This window comes from Haemaphysalis longicornis, unplaced genomic scaffold, assembly GCF_048455015.1.
Source record: "Haemaphysalis longicornis isolate Haplotype H1 unplaced genomic scaffold, Haemaphysalis longicornis Haplotype H1 scaffold_187, whole genome shotgun sequence".
NCBI classification, from domain to species: Eukaryota; Metazoa; Arthropoda; class Arachnida; order Ixodida; family Ixodidae; genus Haemaphysalis; species Haemaphysalis longicornis.
In genome coordinates this window covers 4,785-25,279 of record NW_027526286.1, presented here as the reverse complement: position 1 = coordinate 25,279, position 20,495 = coordinate 4,785, and the positions used below count along the sequence as shown (strand labels likewise).

The 20,495-nt window shown below is 43.4% G+C and overlaps 1 long non-coding RNA gene across 1 annotated transcript; it reads left to right on the top strand.

The window, feature by feature from the left end:
• The first annotated feature begins 922 nt into the window (after positions 1 to 922).
• LOC144166713 (uncharacterized) lies at positions 923 to 19,715 on the top strand. The gene is made up of 6 exons (XR_013321736.1): positions 923 to 1,406; positions 3,630 to 3,864; positions 7,528 to 7,595; positions 11,927 to 12,089; positions 16,753 to 16,876; positions 19,558 to 19,715. It is a non-coding gene; the product is annotated as an uncharacterized LOC144166713 (long non-coding RNA).
• Positions 19,716 to 20,495: the final 780 nt, after the last annotated feature.

The following is a 20,495-nucleotide window of genomic DNA, read 5'->3' as shown; positions in this document are numbered from 1 at the left end:
TTAATTTTTTTTGCGCTCATAATTAATAGAGAAAAATCGGCAAGGCTACCCTGTTCGCAGACAGGTAGTGCCATAAGCTCATATGCAAGAGATCAGCTCTACGAGCATACCGCGTTTCCTTCTGTATTGCTGCTGTTGCCGCATTGGTCTAGCTGTCTTCGATGTGATCCCGACAGAACCGCCCGCGAGGAAATCAACAACTGTTGGAATAAAAGACAAGTACCAAGAGTTCTGGGCCTCTAGCACTGACAGAAATTCAGCTCGGATGTGCAAGCATCCCAGATACCACAGCTTGCGTACTCCATTCGGCGGATGTTTTGCAGCAACGGAAATATCGCTAGATAGAGAGTTTTCGCTCACCTTTTTGTGGCGGCCCGCTCAGCTGCTGGTGGCTCGATCAGCGCAATCGGAGCACCAGAAGCAGAAAGGCTTTAAGTTAACCTATAACCGTATCTCCCTCGAGGGAGGAGGATTCGCGCCGCTGGGCATGCTCTCTGGGTGTGTGTAAGAACTACAAGAATTGAGGTTTACTTCATAAAAATGACGGAAAATACCCTTATTATTGCCATTTTTATTTCTTTCCGGATATGTTTGTAGCAAAACCTGTGTAATTGTTACAATGAAGTCTTAAAAAGCCGTTCAACTTTCGAAAGCCAGGACAAGCCTGGCTTTTGGGGGCAGCGGTTCGTGGAAAGTTTCTCCCTTGCGTTCTAGACATCGTAGAGGTGTGAGATATCTTGACGTCTTTCGATGCGCTTCGGCGTTTTAGTCGCTGATTTTTTTAACGGGATAAAACCGAAAAAAATACGGAATCAGTTACGGTTCGGGCTCAGGCATTGCTTTTGTTGGGATTCAATTTGAGTTCGACAAAATCACGTACGGACCGTACAGAAAGCTTGAAACGGTTAGCGAAGCGCACTGTTAGAAAAAACCGTAAAATTACAGCGAACTTTACGCCACTGGAGCCGTAAACGCGCCGTAGGCGCTGCGAAACCGTACGTTCCCGCTTACGGTACCTGTACCGTATCTTCAAAATACGGACGTTCAGGCCTTCCGGCCCCTTATTTCTGCTTCATTCAATTATTAGCAGACATTTCCATAGCGTATAAGCAACGTACCCAGCATTTTCACTTTATTTCGGCAACATTCTCATCAAATTTCTCGTCTCTACGTTTCTTCTCGGCGCAACGTGACCGGAGCACCAAGCGGGTACCACGCGGCTGATCGCGGAGCGAGACACGCATGCGCAGACAGCCCAACGAAAATTTTTTTCGCGCCGTCCGTGCCGTTCGGAAGCTTGCGGGCTCCATGACAGCGAGGTTCGTCACCGGCGTATAGTTTCGAGATTTGTTTGACCGCTGCCAACGCTGGAACAACGAGACTGCTTCCACGAGACTGCTTCCACGGTAAGAAGTCTCCCGTGAACGTGGATGATTTAGAATTGTTTGGCTGGTGTAAGTTGTCCATGTCGCGAGCGTTTTAACGCCGCCGAACGGTTGACTGAAGGTCGCGAGCTAACCCTAGCGCAGGCAGCTTGGCGATGCGAGATTAGACTACATGTGGTCGCATCGCGTCCCTTGAGATAAGGAGCTGGGCGTTATAGTAAATAAGGTATACGCGGTCGCATTGCGTCTCTTGAGATAAAGAGCACGGTGTTACTGTAAATAAGGTATACGCAGCGTGTAAACAGCCAGTTGGCAACGAACAAAAGGCAGCTTAGTTTACTCGCGAGTGTAGCCTGTACGAGGCGAAATTAATTTAAAAATTGCGTTGTGGGCAGTTCTGATGCAGTAGTATGATATAGCGCGTTCTGTATTGCAGAAATATGCCATGCACTTTACGCAAGCTGCACGTTTTGTTCCCCCTGCTGCGTCCTGACTCAGCCTTCACCGCTAGGCATCTAGTTTATGCGGGAAAGCTGTAGCTGGGTTTGACGCAACGAAAAATGAGAGCGTAGGATGTTATGGGGCTTTTTTTTTTTTTTTGCCTGGTGTTTAAGATTAAGTTAAACTACGCAATTTTTATCTAGACCAACTTCACGAAATAGATGTAACTTCAAAAAAATCTTTCTGAAAAATTTTTGAACAATGTCATTTCTGCTGGTAAGTATAGTAGTGTTGGATAACATTAATATGTATGATAATTTTATTACAGTGCTTGTTTTTCAGTGTTGGCTTTATGATTTTTATCATGCATAATTGTTTTATGGAACATGTAATTCTACTCAGGAGCCAAGACGTTCGCCGCGTCGCTTTATTGGTTCTTAGGGGCGCAGCTCTTTTTGGGATGGAAGTGTGGAATAAAAATACCTGTCTTGAAATCTCGCTCACGTTAAAGATCCCCACCCCAATCATTAATTTGCTGCCCTCTATTACTATGCACCCATAGATTAGTTACTTCAACGTATTCAATCTCAACAATGAAACCTAATTACGTAAAAAGAAAATGGGATATCTTATGTAAAGCTTAATGCGACTTTGCAATTTATAAAGGGGCAAGTTATGTTTGCAGTTCAGAATATGTTTGTAAGGATGGTTTGTGACGACAGATGGTTTGTGACGACAGCGTGACGACAGATGGGGACAAGTGGAAAGACAAAAAGCATGCTATTATGTCTATTTATGATTTTATTTTATTGTAAAAATCCCACAACCAGAATGTAGCTGGCCACTCAAAAAAAAATCTAGAAACCCAGGCCTGCTTCAGAGCAATGTTAATCTGCATCGCGATCCCAAGCCGCATATTTCCTGATGACAACATAACATTTTGGTTCTTTTATGGCAAAATGCAAGGAGCACTTATTTATTTGTTATTGTCTATCTCAGTTTATTTCTGAAGCGTGCTTGGGTTTCTAAGTTACATATTATTTTCCTGTGACAGTGCATGTGCTAAAAACACGATCTCTGAAATATATATACGTGTGTGATCTTTTTATGATAACATTTTCAAGTCAGACCGTGTTCATGGTTGAAATACGCAGCGCATGAAGATTGAGATGGCGTTAAAGAGACCTCTTTCACAGAGCCTTTGTCATTTTTCTGCATATTTCATTCATTTGACCCCTTGCCCCCGGGTGGGGAACAGGGGGATCGCCGTGTGTTTCGTGGGTCTAAAGAAGGGAAGTTTCCCGGTGTCGGAAAAGAAGTTTTTGAGTGCCTTGATAGCACGCAAGACGGTGCGCTGTGGGCCGACAGCAAATGTGAGGCGGCAAGCAACTTTACTAAGGAGGGTATAGCTCCATGGCGAGTACGAACCCACTAGCATGTTGGGAATAAAAAAGAAATTTGATTACATAATTACCTACGTGTTTCCACGAAAATGGCAAGGCTCTGACAGTGCTTCTCTGAGCAACTTTATTGTATGAAATTTCGACCTTTAAAACTGTGGCAATTTTGTCCTGCATAATCAACCCTCCCCCCAAATTCACGCCGAATTTTCTGGAAAAAAAGTGGGTTCATTACGCGAGTAAGTACAGTATGCTCAATCACCTAAGAACAAAGGTTTTGTATAGTTCGAGTGGGTAAGCTCAAGCTAGGCATAAATGCCTTGCGTGTGAAAGAAAACTCCAATGGTAAATGCAATTTTGTGTTATTGAATGTTGATGCCATGTTATTATATGAACTCTTTAGGCTCACAGGTGTCAGCCTCAGGGGGAAGCTCTGCGGCGTGCCAAAAGAGGAAGTGGCTGAGCTGGTGTTGTTCATTCGGTCCTCCTCCAAGAGCGAGTGCGTTCTGGAGTGATCCCTGAAGATGGAACAGCCTGGAACTAAGCTTGGCAAGGAAAATGCTGATTCAATCTGCCTGATCCCACTGCTGGTGTCCTACTTTGGTGACGACCTGGAGAAGATAATGCAGCTGCACGAGGTAAGAGTGCTCCCACGTCTTGTATTGTAGCTGTATATCTGTGTGCAGTGATGGTTCAGCTATACAAAACAAAGAAGGCAATGCATAGTACTTTTTTAAGTGTAACCTTTTAATGATATTTATCTGTTACAGCTAAAAGAGGGTGGAAGTGAGATGGGAGAAATTTCTTCTCCCAACTTTGGGTGTGAGGATTCCAATTAGCACAGCCGGTAAATAGTGGTACCTTCTGCTGCACCCTCCACGACAATCGAGAAAATTTTAATAAGTGCCAATCCATCAGGAATGCTTGGTAATTGTTTTAAGTAAATGAGTAAAACATTCTTTGCAGTAGAGCACTCTTTGTTTTCAGATCCACATTCATTCAGAGAGGTAAAAGTTGTTTTTTCTAACCAGTTTGCGGGCATTCTTTTTGCTCACCAAAATGGATGGGAAGGTGGGAATTGGGATTTCGGAGCTTCAGTTCCTTAGCCAATAACTGCACTTCGATATTGAAGCACTTGGGGTGATATATACCAAGTACAAATATTGTTATTGGTTCCTGTTGCATTGACGCAAGGCAAAAGTGCCTTGAATACTCTTCAGCTTGTTTTCTCCTGCATGCACAGAAAAATGCTGTTACACTAATAACAAAAAGATTTTCCATGTTTCTGTGTTAATACTGTCAGATAACTTTTGAAGTTTGTGATATGCTGCAGCCAAGATGGTGTGGCAGAAATTCATTTCAACATAGGTGTTATAGATTCTACACTCTGGCATTCACCCAGGCTCGTAGCAGCATCTGACAGGTTGGCTTTAAGCAAAATGCTATGTGTTGCTGACGTCGTGCCATAAAACACCTCCCACTTTCTTTTCTGTCATGCTGTGCACTAGTGGCGTAGGCAGACCAATATTTCAGAGGTGTGATACACCAACAGGAAAAAAAAGGTGTGACTGCTCTGGTTGCCCAAACAATATACGTCCCCCCCCCAGGCTACACCCCTACTGGGCACTGTTTTAGATGAAACAGAAAAATGTGGGGGCTGATATCATGTAAGAAGTATAGGCATGTCTTAAAAAGCTGGGATGACGGAAATGCACCAGTCCTTGGGCACAAAAGTGAGATGTAGAGAAGAGAAGAATAATTCTGGTACAAGAAGGAGTGGTTGATAAACGTTAACAAGCCTTCGAATGTTTGGAATGTGGCTAGCTGAATCCTCCAATGACCACATGCGGGCATTTTCTTCACCACTCCCAAAACTTCAAGACTCCAGTAACACTAAAGAGAGGCCATGCGTTTCCACCTTAGCCAGGACCTAGGAACTGTTTCTTGGCTGCATGAAACCTCAGTACGACCATTGCTTACCTGTCCACCATTAGGACATTTGAGCTGACTCGGTCACTAGCAATAACCAACAACCTTCTTGACCAGGCAACACTCTCACTCCAGGCCCTCATCTAAGCTTGCACCATGTACATCCCACAGATTGTGTAGTGGGAACTGTTAAAAGCTTTAGTCTAACTTGTTATTTGACATTTTAGGATGAAAGCTTTAGATATCTCTGTACCAAGCGCACACGGCGTGAAGTGCCAAAAAGTAATGGTACAAAAAAGTGGAAGCTGTGGGCAGAGCAAGTGCAAGCTGGTGATCACATACCAGAAAAGGGAAATAGCAGCGCAGGAGGAGGTTTGAAGGAGGGCTGGGAGAAGGAGGAATTGAACGCGCCTCAAGAAAGTGGAACACCATAGGAGTGTGGGGGGGCTGCCACACGTTCTATACAAGCCGCCTTGAAGGGTAAATGTATGGACGGGTACTAACAAGGACGCTCCTGGCAATAGAGAGCGAGTGGAATGAGCTTTTGAAGATGCAATATATGTGACAGGGTGCAGCCGCAAATTTCAACAAGAGTTCAACAAAAGGCCCAAGTAGGCTTTCACATTCTTAAAAAGTTCACCCAATAATTTTTTCTGTTGCTTGTGAGGAATTCGTGTAGTTCGGCTCTCCCAATGCGTGGCTACTGCATTGCAGTCATATACAGTTACAAGTAGCGAGGACTTTCCTGCAGGACAGGGGCTATAACGTGTCACCGAAACATTATGCACAGGGATTGTAATTAATTTTTCTGCTTCCGGATGGCCTAACATCAACGTTGCGTGAAATGTGACGTGTGCGTTCTCACCTCTTACATGCATGACAATTAGTGGACCACCTGGAGTAAATTATAAGATGTCTGCATATCACCCAAGCTTTTGGCAGTGCTACACATGCTGCCTGCAATAATACGTACATAAATATACAGGTACATACAGTCTATGCTCGTTACAGCGGATCTGGCAACAACAGACTTTCGGTTACAACAGTCCATTTCTGTTGCTTTGTCTGGTCCCCATGCATTTTAAATGGAGTCCACTTTGCTCAAAATGGACCCGGCTAGAGCAGACTATCGGCTACAATAGACTAAATTTTAGGCGAAATTTTTCGACTGAATGTTTAAATCGGGGTTCCGCAGGGTCGGCATGCTTTTTCTTTGTTTAATTTGGCGAGAAAACCTATGTCTGGCAACATTGTTGGCAGCCGGGTAGTTGGCGTAGCGAAGTTAAACCAGTGCCAGTAGACTTGTCTTTTTTTTGTGTGTTTGCGACCAGCGGCATGAGTGGCAGGGTAGCTGATTTCACTGTCGGATAAATTAAGCCCATTTAGCGCTGTCAGACATTGGGAAAAACAGGCCGACATCACGAGAAGTACAGGCCTGTCTAAGCAGACGGTCCGCTCGACCATCAAGAATGAGGCCGCTGCCGATAAACGCGACTCTGGTGAGATTGAACAACAGTGCTACGAGTGCGCGAAGTGGTGCACCTGGAGTTAAGTCTTCCCTTCGTCACAGTTTTTTTTATGTAATTAAGAACCCGGGTTCAGTGAAGGTCCGTATTTATTATTCCCATGCATGCATCAATCCCGTTTCGTTCGGTGAAAAAGGTAAGAAATGCCTCAGGGGGGTTGGTTCCCGTAGATTGTATGCAATCTGCCGGTGGCCGTGCGCAGTCCAAATGGTCTAACTTTCTATTTCAGAGCTGTCCATCATCAGATTATTTCATTACAGCTGTTTCAATGACCTGACTAAAATCATAAAAACTGTGGAAGCTGCTTTGGGGGAACGTCAGGCAGCGATTGGATTTGTCTGACGAATGGTTTCTGGAATTCTGCCTTGTCACGAAGGGATTCAAAGCGCCCAGCTAATTCTGATGGGCGCAACTGATTTTTGTAGCTGGTTAATAATTGCTCCTAGTTATATTCTTGCTTCATTTGTTCTGCTTATCATGCATCTTTACAGACTTGACCGCATGCAGTAGGCCTTTTCCAAGTGCTGGTGCTAAGCTTTGGAAATGATGTTTAGGCGATTCTTTGCCCGTGGGCAAACACTGAGGTGCTGCAGGCGTGTAAAAACAACAGTGTTTGTACTATGTATATGCAATATCGGTCAAAGTACCCAATTTTGCACTCATAACCCCTCCCCTTCCCCTCCCGTGTCTGATACTGCATACTTCGGCTACAGCAGACGTTTTTCTGAGGATTTAGAAGGTCCGTTGTACCTGTAAAACAACAGAATAGATGAAAGGCCTCTAGATATTTGGAGACATCTTTAAAATTTGTTCTTATTGCCCTTCTATTTTTTCATTGTGTATTAGGCATCAACAGAACTTACAGAAGAATTCCGGACCAGACTTCCTTGAATTGCCAATTATTGGAGCGCTGGGTAAGCTTTCCCGATTCATTTCCTATTATCCCCTTTATTTTTTTGAAGGGTTTTGATAATTAGCTTTAAACTTGTTGAAACTTTGTATAAAATGTGATAAATTTCAAGCCTCCAAGTTTGGCACAGGAAATTGGGGCATTAAAAATGGCTGGCATGAATTACATATATTTGCCAAGCATATACTCTGTTGGGTTGTAGGTTAGCCACCCGTCAATCAAAAAGAGGTTCAGGTAAATATTATGGCCACCTTGATTGTTAAGAGTAACGTATCGTGATCATCAATTTCAAAAAGAGCGATGTGGACATGCAGCACCATTGTTTTCATTGATTCAACTGGTGTTTGTATTCTGCCAGAAAAACGTCTTTTCTCTTTGCCAGATTACTCATTAAATTTTTTTTTTGTGTGTAGTAATACAATACTGATTTTCTGATAAAACACCATATTTCCCCACGCATATAACCCGCCCCTGCATATAATCTGCACCTCCACTTTGAGATGCCGAAAAAGAAAAAAAATATCCTCGCGTATTTCCCGGACATTTGATTCCCGGACTACTAAAGAAAACGCGTATATTTAGCAAGTACAATACACTGACTGCAAGCCGAAAGTCACAATTCGCCATCCTTGTGTTTTCTTCCTTGTATGTTTCGTGTAATCGAAGGCTTAGCCTGTGTTACACTACGCACATTGCCGTGAACCTGCACTAAAGGGAGAACCCCATGCATTATCTGCACCCTACTTTGCCACTAGAATTTGGGCATTTTTGGTGCGGGTTATACGTGCGAAAGAATGGTATCTATTTCAAATGTATTCTTTGCTTCCATCTGTTTTTGCTCTGTAAGGTAACCTACACATTAAGGTAAAAGAAAAAAGCTTATGCGCACCTTTTCTCAAACTTTTCTAGGCCAATCCTAAGCCCTCTCGACCACAAAGGACTCAAAGAATCGGCTTTACCTTTAAATGTGACAAAAATATTTTATAACAGTAAGAAAGAAAGGTGTCTTGTCTATATATCCGACATAAAATATTTCAGCCTCGCCCGGTACACAAGCTTGTAAATTTTTTTGCAGCCTGTACACTTTTGGCTTGGCCTAGAAAATTTTGACAAAGACTGTGTGCTTCTGTTCTGTGAAATCTGCCTGACATTTGCTTTGCGCTGCACAATGCGGACATGTATGAGCCATGGTAGCAGTTCTAGTAGTTTTGAACGGTCTGGACTATATATATATATATATATATTTATATATATATATATATATATATATATATGTTAAAGCAAAGCATTTTTCCACCCGGTTTGTATTCTTCGATCCCTTAAGGCGCAGTCACACTTGGCTGACACGGCAGTGATGACAATGCGACGGCAACGTTTACGAGTCGCTGAACCATTGGCCAACTGCTCAGTTGCAGACTACGTTGTTATACTACGCTGACGGTGACATAAACATGTTGGCCGATGGAAAGTGCGCGTAGTGTAGCTGGCTTGCCGACCGAAGGCGCCAGCAAAACCGTTAGCCCGACCAGTCGCCTGACGCGTCGTCGAGAATAGACCGAGAAGCGAAAACTGCGCCCCTACAACATTCGTGCCACAATGAATGCAGCTCTGTTTGGTTAGTTTCTGGAGTGTAATAAACTCAGTAACGTCCATGAAGCTCATGCAACTCAACACTAGCGCTAATGCGATCCGTAGTTTGGCTTTAAATGCTTCGGCCGTGTTCTTCGGCGACACCGCTCTCCCGAACTGCAAACTGCACATGTGTGTGCTATCAGCTCGCCTGTACAAAAAAAAAATCAGTTTCATGCAGAAAAAAAGTTACGTAGGGTAATTTGGGTAATAACGGATAAATATCGGCCAAGGTTTTTATCGTAAAACGCAAAACCAAAGTACGGCAAGCACTATCCCTGCAGTGTGAAATCGCAGTCGCAGCCGGGCACACATATTTTCGCGAGCGCTTTCGCGAAGCAGTGGAGTTGATGGCGATAAGCTATTGTGGGGGCTTCGGGGAACATTGCTTTCAGTTTACCAGCCAGGAGTTCTGTAAACCAGCTAGTAAACACCGATGTACTATACGAAGGATGGACCTCCATCTAGTACACAGGCTAATTGGCAGCTGGTCGGCATTTGTGTTGGGGCACAGTGGTGTCATGCGTCGCGCCGCTCGCTCGCTCGCTCGACGTTGTGGGTTCAATTCCTGACGGGGTGGGGTTTTTTTTTTTTTTTTGCGGTTTGTAAAGGAGCATGGTCTGTGTATCCAATTTTCGAATCATTTTCTGCGTGATTTTGAGAAGCAACTGCCTTTGTTATGGAAAATTTCCTTCGAAACAGCGAGTGGCGTCTGGAGCCACAGTTAAGCTTACTTTTCTTGCACCGCGTTTCTCAAAAATGCGGTACCATGGTGCACTGTAAAGCCTTCTCTATTAGAGGAGATTAAATTTCCGCTGACGTACGTACTAATTTAGATGCATATTCTACGTGCTACAGAGGTCTTTTTGCCGGGGTTCATCCATAAAATCCGTATTATTACTGCCACGGCATCAGCGAACACAGCTCTTTTATCTTTGTTTGTGATCTAACAAGAAGTTGAGAAGTACACACAGTACAAGCAGCGCACACGCGAGTACACACGAACGGCTTATGTCGCGGCAGTCGTGACACGATACTCTATGTTTGACTAAAGAAAGAAAGAGATCCCCAGTGGAGAGGGTCGCCGTGCGGTCGTCGGCGTGGTGTGACAAGCGCGTCGGCCGACATCGTGCAGACACCGAGGCCCCGCCGATTTCTCGCTGACGCAGACGATTGGCCAACGGTCGGTGTCAACGTGGTGTGACATGGCTGCCGACAGCTCGCCGACACGGTGTTGGCCGATCAAATCGTCCGATGGTCAGGCTAGTGTGACTGCGCCTTTAACCAGTTTGTTTGTTGCCAGTGTGCCAGTTTTCAACCTACCGATTTAAAAATGCTTTCACATTAAAACAAGACAACTCCGAGTGCACTCGACTCTTTTACAGTCAGTGAAGACAGATCAACCAGAGAGCTAGCTTGTCTTTAGCACCTGATGGCAACAGAAACAGTAATGCTTTATTTGCGTGCTTAGCAAATTAGCATCCTAGAATAAGCATGGAGAGGACAAGGATTTGTACTGGCACCTTGTTTTGCTATTACAACTCTGAGCCCGGAACTCTGATTCAGCGGATTTTGTTTTTTTTTTCTTTCAAAGTTCTCCATTATGATAAATGAAGTGGGAAGAGACTGCTCTACCACAAAAAAGTGTAGAATGCTTGGGTCATGTTTTCAGTTTTTCAACTGATTTACATGTAATTTTAGCAGAAGTGTATGCTAAAGTGGCACTTCCCTTGCACAATCCTCTGAAATCGTTCTCACATTGGCTTGGACAACATGTTAGCAAGCCTGTATGGCTGAGTATGGCCAATTAGTTTTTACCTTTTGAAACTGTGCATAAAATAGCACGAACAGAGTACAGAACTTGGTTTTAGGAAGCAGATGCGACAGATACAAGTGCCAAATTGACAATACCTGTTTACCTTATCAGAAAACAAGATATCCTGGTGTAAGTGTTTTTGCCACGGCATGCTCAAGAGTGTGTCGATTGACTTGACCACCCCTTTTCTGGCTGCCTGAGGCAGTTCACTCCTCCTCTTGTCCTTGCAGCCCGCGATGCTTCATTTATCCTCCTTCCTTCTGTTTCAAAGCAAGTCTGCCTGGCTGTCGTGGCACTGGGCTAGCTCAGCTCAGAACAATTGGAACCTTGAGAAATGGTTTTCCATGTCCACCTAATTTCAATAATTAAAATCAAATTAGATTCTTGAGTGTATAGTTAACTTCACATTCGCAAGGAAAATCTAACTAGGTGCATGAATCACGTACGTCATGGTGGCATAGAAGGAGCCGAAACGTTTATTGAGAAAAAAAAAGAAAACACTTCATATAAATGCCTGTAACATATACAGTAGACTCTCGTTGAGACGAACTTGGTTATGACGAATTTTATGGGTAAAATGTCCACCTCTTTTGCTCTCTTGCCACATGCACAAAATTAGGCAAGCGTCTGCTTAAGACAAATTTTTAATAATATGAACAAATATTCATGGTTACTTCGAATTCGCCTAAATGGGAGTTTGCTGGATATCGGGGGACCGTCTGAATTGTAATGTAGCATTTGGTATTCAGATGTATTCTAATAACACTTGTCTGGGGGATGTTCATGGAGACTATCTGAGCGATTTAAACAAAAGAAAAAAGCAGCTGCTTCAAGCACTTTTGTATTATATATTTCCAGCTGTACAATTATGACTTCTTTGTCTTTCTCAGGCCAGACACTCTTTAACTGCAGCTGCCACGTGTTTGTCGACCGGGCACTTGTCATGGAAAATATAAGCTTCCTGCTTGGGGTGGAGCTTCTTTTGGCTTTGTACTTCTGCCTGAACATCAAGTATCCCAGAGGGGTTGCTTCGACAATGGAGTTCATTCAAAGGTAGGTTGTTTTCTGTTTAGTTTAATACTCTGCTTATTGTTGGTGTAGTACCTTCTGGTGGATCAGCCTTGCAGATAATACCTGTATTTTGTTAAACTTGGCATCCTCATAAGCAGTGGTGCTGAGCAACATAGTCGTGATACCACCTACTTATACATCTGATGCGGCCAATCAAGTTAAACTGTGAAGACAAAATGCAACTGTGGGGAATTCAAATTATGTACTGCATTGACCCAATCACTACGAGGCCAATTTTAATGCAAACTTCCAACAACTAAGCTGAATAATAATGGCAAGAGATGTAGTAGTGGTATGTCACCTGCCACTTTCTTGCCGAGTCCATATGACATCTTGTTAGTGCCACTAGCGGCTGCAGTCTAAAGCCATTGCCATGAAGCATGACTGTGGGATAGTAGTTGTGCGTCAGTTGTGTTGCAAGACATAATTCGAGTTGTAATGTGCAATTAGCACACCATTACCTCAATTTATAGTATTACTGCTGTTACATCACTTCTGTGGTTTGTAACCGGAAATTTTAAGATCTTTCACTTTTTTTTTGTCATTCTTCAGTTTAAAAAAAACATCTTTCAAGCATGGAATGTAGTTGAGCGAGCTACCTAAGGCTAGTTCTTTCTGACCCCTTTAAGCAGCGCTGTAGAGGGGCATGCGGTGTCTGAATGAAATATTTTATGCCACAAAATGAAGGAGAAAGTCAGTTCATTGCAGCAACTTGAAGAGAAGAAATGACAACTGCAGAATAAAAGTGCAGATTCAGCAGGTGTGTCTGTTACCGTATTATGCGGAATAGAGATCGAACTGGAATATAAGTCGACCTCCTGACCTTGTAGCCGAAAAATGCAAAAAAAAGAATTGGTACACGCTATTGGTTTATTGAGGCTACAACCTGTTTCGTCTCAGATTACTCTTTGGGGTTGTCATCCATGGTGCAGACCAGGGAATTGCTTATGCAGCACTTTTTAAACACTCACAAGACCGTCTCATCGTGAAGCAAGCGCAAAGCATGGGAAAATCGTGTGCACACCGTACTGATAGCCAGTCTGTGCAGGTGGCTAGCAAGCATCTCAGGGTATCCATTCATAGAGATGTCACACGGCGCTTGCAGACAAAAGTCGCCACTTTGTACAGAAGCACAAGTGCACATAGCAGCGCTTTTGAAACGAGGTCTTACGAGCATTGCATACAAAGAACTGCCCTTCAGCTAACACCAGTAGCACACTGTAGATGGCCTTCAGCGACACCAAACTGGCGCAAGCCAGACACATCATGAAAAACTTCCAAATTTTCGTTTAATTGCTGCTGTGAAATGGCACCACGTGCTTAAACATATTTTGAGCGAGAAGGAAATGTATGCACACATTCACTCACAGCGAGAGAAGCAACAAAACAAAGATTGTGGTGCGTCCGAGTTGTTGAAGAAAAGTACTGTAGAAGTGCAGCTTGCTGGGCCAGTTGGTGCATATCGAAAGAACGGGAACCAGCGAAAAAGACGCAAAACACGGGGAGGGACGAGACAACACAACGCCGGACTAGCAACTGAAATTTAATGAAGAAACCGACACACTCTCTGAACAACCAAGTCAACGCATGCGCCAACACGTACGTGTGAAACGAATGAAGATGCTGTTGTTACTAACTACCTCTACTTTCGTATCAACACCACTCAAGTTTGAACGAAGCCAATTCCTTTATCGCTGAGGATAATAGACGGTGCGCTAATGCAGTTGCCTTCCTGCTGTTGTCTTATGAAGAACGCCTCCAGTATTTCCCTCTCATTCTTAGTCCTGCCTTTTCCAAGGATCGTTACACTATCAAATAATGGTTCGCACTTGCACTGTCGACAGTGAAAGGCAAGGTGTCCAGCTCCTTGAGAACTAACTAACGCGGAATGCTCCTCCAGCCGCTCATTGACACATCGGCCGGTTTGGCCGATGTAAACCTTCCCACACCTCAGCAAAATTTTATAGATGACACTGTGCTCACACTTAACGAATTTCTTGGCATGGTTTGTCTTACACGCGCATTTCTCTTTTCCCATATTTCCAAAGCACGCGCACAGTCTGGAGAGTTTACACGGCGCGGAAAAGACCACTTAAACCCCGTGCTGCGAAGCAATTTTCTTTATGTTGTGCAACACTTTATGTATATACGGCATTACTTCAACCTTCCTTTTTTCCTTCTTTTCATCTGGTCCCTGTGACTAAGAATTAGAGGGAAGTACTGCAGGACTAAGAATTAGAGGACTAAGAATTAGAGGGAAGTACTGGAGGCGTTCTTCATAAGACAACAGCAGGAAGGCAACTGCATTAGCGCACCTGCGTCTATCACCCTCAGCGACAAAGAAATCGGCTTCCTTCAAACTTGAGAGGTGTCGATACGAAAGTGGAGGTAGTTAGTAACAATAGCATTTTCATTCGTTCACGCGTACGTGTTGGCGCATGCGTTGACTTGGCTGTTCACAGAGTGTGTCGGTTTCTTCAATTAAATTTCAGCTGCTAGTCCAGCGTTGTGTTGTCTCGTCTCTCCTCGTGTTTTTCGTCCTTTTTCGCTGGTTTTCGTTCCTTCGTTGAAGAAAACCACCGGTAGTATAAAAAAAGAAAAAATTCCCCCGCATTTCCCCGAAGGGGAGTATGAGGAAGTGCGAAGCACGGGGTGATGCTATGAGGGGGAGTTTGTTGAAGTTTGGTGGCATTTTGCCCGTTAGTTACATTAACACCCCCTCGTGATCACGTTCGGCTACTAGCGGGTTTGTAGTATCACGTGTACACCACGCAGTTATCAAGCCGCTATAACGCCGCTGAGTCGCCAATGCACGCTGCTGACGACGTAGTTTGAATGCGTTAAAGATATAAGGCGCGTTACTAACACTGATATCAGCGTCGCGCCTACCAAAAAAAAATCGCGTCCGTGGCTTAGTCGGTAGAGCGTCGCGCTGCGGCCGCAAAGTCCTCGGATCGAAACCTGGCGCCGGATGCTGTTTTTTTTTATATAGTGTAGTGGCCTGGCTGGCACGCCGAGAGAGGGTGTTGCGAGCTGGAGAGTAGTAAAGGGGCTTTAGGAGAGTAGGCCAGGGGGGAGAGGAGGCGCTATGCGAGCGCCCTCACGCGTCGGAAATCCGGCGCCGTTGCTAGGCACGGTAGCTAGCTCCGTTGCTAGGCTGCGGACGGAGGACGGCGGTGGAAGCAGGAGTAGGCCCGACTAAGAAGTGCTTCGCACTTAAAATTAGAATATACAATTTGTAGGGAAGCATTTCAAAACGGGCCCTAGAAAAAATGTCGACTTGCGTGGAGCAGTTTGTCAGATATATAAAAAAATTTTAGTTTGCATTGTGCTCTTCCCATGCAGTGAAGCCCAACCTAAATTTCAAAATGTGCAATTTCTGGCGCTTCCCTGGAAGAAATCTGGTGGTTTGACATTAGCAGCGGCAGCAATTTGCCCCCACGTAACATAAAAACATCTTGTCAATGACCGACTTAGCATTTCCGGCCAGCAGAGTATTTGGGGCAAGCGCGCAATGCGGAAAAACATGCATGATGTTGAAAACAAAATGAAGTTGATGCTTGTTGACGCTCACCGTCAGTTATGATGTTCTGACTCACTAATGTAGCCTTGCTTGCAGCAGTGAGGTGCAATGCGCTAGAATCGTGCCCTGCAAGCTTTTGCTGTTGTGTGATAAAAAAAGATCAGCATTACCAGCCTCCTCCATTGCAGTGCCACCTAAAATTTTTGAAAAGAAACAGTACAAAACGTATTGGAGACTGTCCGAATAGAGGGTTCAACTAAGAAACAACGCTACACTCTGAAGATAGCCTCGTATGAAAACGAAACTGGCAGGCGGTGTGTAAGGCGGTTTGAAGCACTCTCCTCGTCGAAACTGATATCTGGTGACTGGGTGCTATCGTTTGACTTGCCTGGGAAGTTCTCATCACAGAAATTGGGTTAGGGTGGGTGAAATCAGGAACGGCAGGCTTTTTTCAAGGATTAGTAGCGGATGCTCAAGGCTTGAAGTTGGGTAACTGCGTGGTAGCGCCTATATGAATTTCGCCATGCAGAAATGAAAACGAAACAGTTGTAAACTGTTCGTTAATGGTCCTGTGGTAAGTGAAACTACAACACACCTTAGAACAACGTACGCAGAGGGAATAAAACAACCTAAACAGACACTGCTTGACATTTTCCGCCAATTTCTGAGATTATTACTGTCAGAGTGCAAGCCTGACGATGGAAAATCGGCTTCTGATTCACCATTATAAAGAAAAACAAACGCTGATGCAGACTAATTACCAGTGGCACGTATTCTTCTTCAGTAGCGTTGACCACGCCCCTTTTCCACACCCAGGTAATGCAAACGCTTCTCAAAAATCACATTTTCATTGCAAAAATGAAAACGAAATGGATTTTGAAAGGGCATTTTCTGAGCTAACTCCAGATCGTTCCAGAAACGGCTGGAATGCTGTGAAAAGGGGCTCCCAAGGTATCTTTGAAATTGAACGGTTTTGAATAGGTGCGGTAAAGAAAGAATTAAGTCGCTGTGGTTAAGTCACTTAAGAAAGAGGCGTCACTGTGGTAATAAAAGAACAGGCTAAGCCAGCAAGGAATTTAATGTGTTGGCTGGACTGACTGTTATCTGTTTATTTTGTTTTAGGTACCTAGTTGGCATCACACCAAGTGAAGGTACCAAACAGGAGGAAGCGCGGCCCAAAGGAGAGGAGTCAAAGGCCATGAAAGCCGCCGCAGAGCTTGAGACATTCAAGAAGAAATGGAGCAATGTGAGTTGCAGGCCTTTATAAGTTGTGTGGTGAACTGTATGCGTCTGTTCTGGAACTTATACCCCCCCCCCTCCAAAAAAAAAAAAGAAAGACTCCACAACCACGAGAACCCCACCCAGGGGGATATACACAGCCTCCCAAGAGGATACACAATATGGGGGGTTGTCGTTCTCCCCAGGAGGACAACGACAACCCCCTCAGGAGGATTTCGACACCCCCTCAAAATCAAAATTCTGGATTAACCCCTGCGTCTGTTCATATGACTGAAAGTACTACACCCAATAAGTATTCTTTTAATCTGGGTATATTTTAAAGGAGCCATGAAGAGAAAACACAAGTTTGGTTCATTAAAAAGATTGCCTCGTTAGAATCATACTGACACCACTGCTAACGTAAACTTCGCTCAAATAAGCTATATATTTAGGAAAAAAAGGGAATGGCCATGCGACCCACTAGCTCATTTCTCGCAGCAGAACCTATGACGTCACATGTTACAGTTCTGGGATTTGCGGAGGGCGGCAAAAGCAAACGCAAATTAGGCAGAGCTTACAAGCTTGCCGAACGAGCTATTTGTGCTTAAATGTAGGGCAAATTCTTTTCAAAGCCGTAAGAATGGTGGGACAAACAGTGGAAGTTTCGGAAGCACACGTAAACAGAAGTGCCGATGTGTACTGCTGTTGGTACTGCGCGCGCTATGCTTGGTTTAGCTGCACAGGACTGCAGGGCTTTGGGGTTGTCTCAGACTACACTTGCCGACTGACGCAAGGAACGGTGTTTTACGTGAGCATATTTGTAGAGCGAGCACTATGTTTCACGAAGCAATTATTTTCTTCCTGAAGAAAACCAAGCCAGGTTTAAATACGGTCAAAAACAAACCAAAGGCCACGGAGAAAGAAATTCTTGCTCCGCGCCAAAGGCAGAAAACGGTATGCTACGGTATGGTGGCGCCATCTAGGTTCACTAACGGCAAACAAGACCTCCCAATTGGCTGCAGAGCTATGGTCCCTAGAAATATCTTTCTAGGGACCATAGAAGAGCGCTCAATTCCTGTGAAGTCATTGCGGACCACGAGAACACTCGATTTAGTGGGAAAATTAAAATTTTAACTTAAATTAATCAATTTCTCAGTGAATAAAACATTGTTTGCATTTGGACAAGCTCTGGGGGCACTATAAAACATTAAATCTTTCGAATAACACAAACTTGTATTTTGTCTTCATGGCTCCTTAAAGGGGAGACATGGATGGATCCTAAAACTATTCCTTTTATTTTTAAGTAAACTCTGTTAAACTTGTCACTCTTGCTGCTTCTTTTCCACTGATTTCAAATATTCCGTTATTTTTTTAGTTTGTCAATTAGTTCCCGAGATAATTAGAGGCAATTAACCATTTTTGGAGGAACAAGAGACAAAGCAGTGTTGGTCATAAAACTGTAATCTTTACATTTTCCAACATTATGAACCCTGGTGAGTGCAATAAGAGAATCAGTTTTTTGATGCATTGCTTGGAACTAATTTTAAAGCCCATTAAACTTCAGTGTTTGAAATGGGCACTCAAAATGGTTCCTTGCCACTGGTGCCACCAAGGTGTAAAGAAATCAGTGGGGGAAAGCACCAAGTCTTAAAAATTTCACAAAGTTTACTTAAAAATTAAAATTTTTTTTTAAGAGCAGTCTCCCCCCTTAAAGATATATCCTGTACTGTACTAGTCTGACTTGTCATGACTTACTTATCATGACTTTGACTTACCCGTACGTTCTTACAGGTAAATCTGGCATATAATTTGAAATTCCACTTGCTTTTTGCCCCAGTCATTTGGGTCTAACTTGCTTTCCCTTGGTTTAGAATTGCTCCTTAGGGTGTTTTACTCCACATAGTAATGAGCAATTCTTGCCATTTTCAGCAAACTGCATACAAATTACAGTATCCCTTTTCACAATGTAACATGTCACAGTGTAACAGGGCACACTGATAATGGAAAAGACGAAAGCAGCTGGTACTGTCATTATTTGGATATATTACAAGACACGAATACATTGATAAGAACGGCCATTGAAGAATCTCAAAGGCGAATGTCAAAGGTGAATCTCAAAGGCAAGACAGGCACACTCAAGTTAATCTTTATACCATAATTACATGGTATAAAGATGCTGCACCCTTACAAGTGAGAATCTTCTTTCCCTGCTTCCTCTGTCACCTCCGCGTGCCGTCATGCCGAGGTTCTCATTCTTATGCACGCGCTATCTCCCGCAGACGGGTGGCAATTTCAATACATTTCGAAAACAGAGCAAAATGTGCTCATACAATTATTAGCCTAAGCCATTCACGAGGTAGTGTCTACTTTTCTGTGAGAGACTAATCAATCCTTTTTGGTGGTAATGATGGTAAATTACTGGAAGCTATCATTTGTAAGTACGGTGGCCTCTGCACTAAAAAAATGCAGACACGTCTGGTAGCTTGTTATAATCAAAGGTATGTTTTAAAGGTATATCAGCTTTTTTTGGCCTTATTTTTTATGTACCATTTCATGGTCGTCCTCAAATATACAAAATAGGTCTACGGCATGCATTTTCACCCAGTTTTAATGAAGTATGAAATTAATATTTTATTGGTAATGGCTTTGGTAATTGTCCAGGCTTTGGTAATCTCCCAAATAAAAATACTTTCTTGTTTTTGTTTTCAGCTGCTCTGCTAAACTAGTTTCTGGACCGTCCACTGGACAACTGGACAATCTGATCCAGAAATGTTCGTCATGCAAGCCCGTCAAGTGATACGAGACAAGTTGCAAGTTGCAAGTCCAGAATGATGTATTATACAGTTCTCAATATAGCCTCAAAAGTACCCTTGTTGCTGTCAGTCTTGCCAATCTATGTCGATTTGTGTCATAAACAACACAAATTCTGTACACCAAATATGTTTCATTGCAGAAAAGTGGTGGGTGGAAATTGTTAACAGATTCAGTGCGCATGCTTGAAGTCACATGCTAACTGCAGAATTTCTTCTCTTCTCTATTGTGTTTTAGTAGCGTATTCAAAAATAGTACCACATGTGCCTCTTAAGAGTTAATTGCACTGAGAAAGCTAAATGAATCTGGAACAAAGTCAAACGGGTCAAGAAAATGCAGTATTTATTAAGGGTACCAGTGATTGTGATTAAACTTCAAACCATAATTGAAATACTAAACAGATTAACGATGATAAATGAGCATCTCTTTAAAAGTTTTTTCTGAACTTCTGCACTGCTGTGCTTGTGCTCTAAGTTTACGCAAAGGTCACATTATGTAGTCTATCTTGTTTGACAGTAAGAATGCCAGTGGTACCTGCTTATTTAGAAAATGAAACAATTTTGCCTATGAGAAACTGTAGCCATTTCAAATGGCCGTGGCTAACTAGTGACATTCCCAAAGGCAAATTTTTTTTGTTTTCTATATAAGCAGGTTTTGTGTCAAACAGAATAGACCGCATAATGTGACTATCGCGTAAGGTTAGAGTGCAAATGCAGAAGTGGTTTGTTCAAAAAAACTTTTATAGGCGCTCATTTTTTGCCGTAACCCTGCTACTGCTGCGACAGTTGCGATACAGTTAGCATGCTTTACGGTTCAAATTCATCCGGTAAATGCCG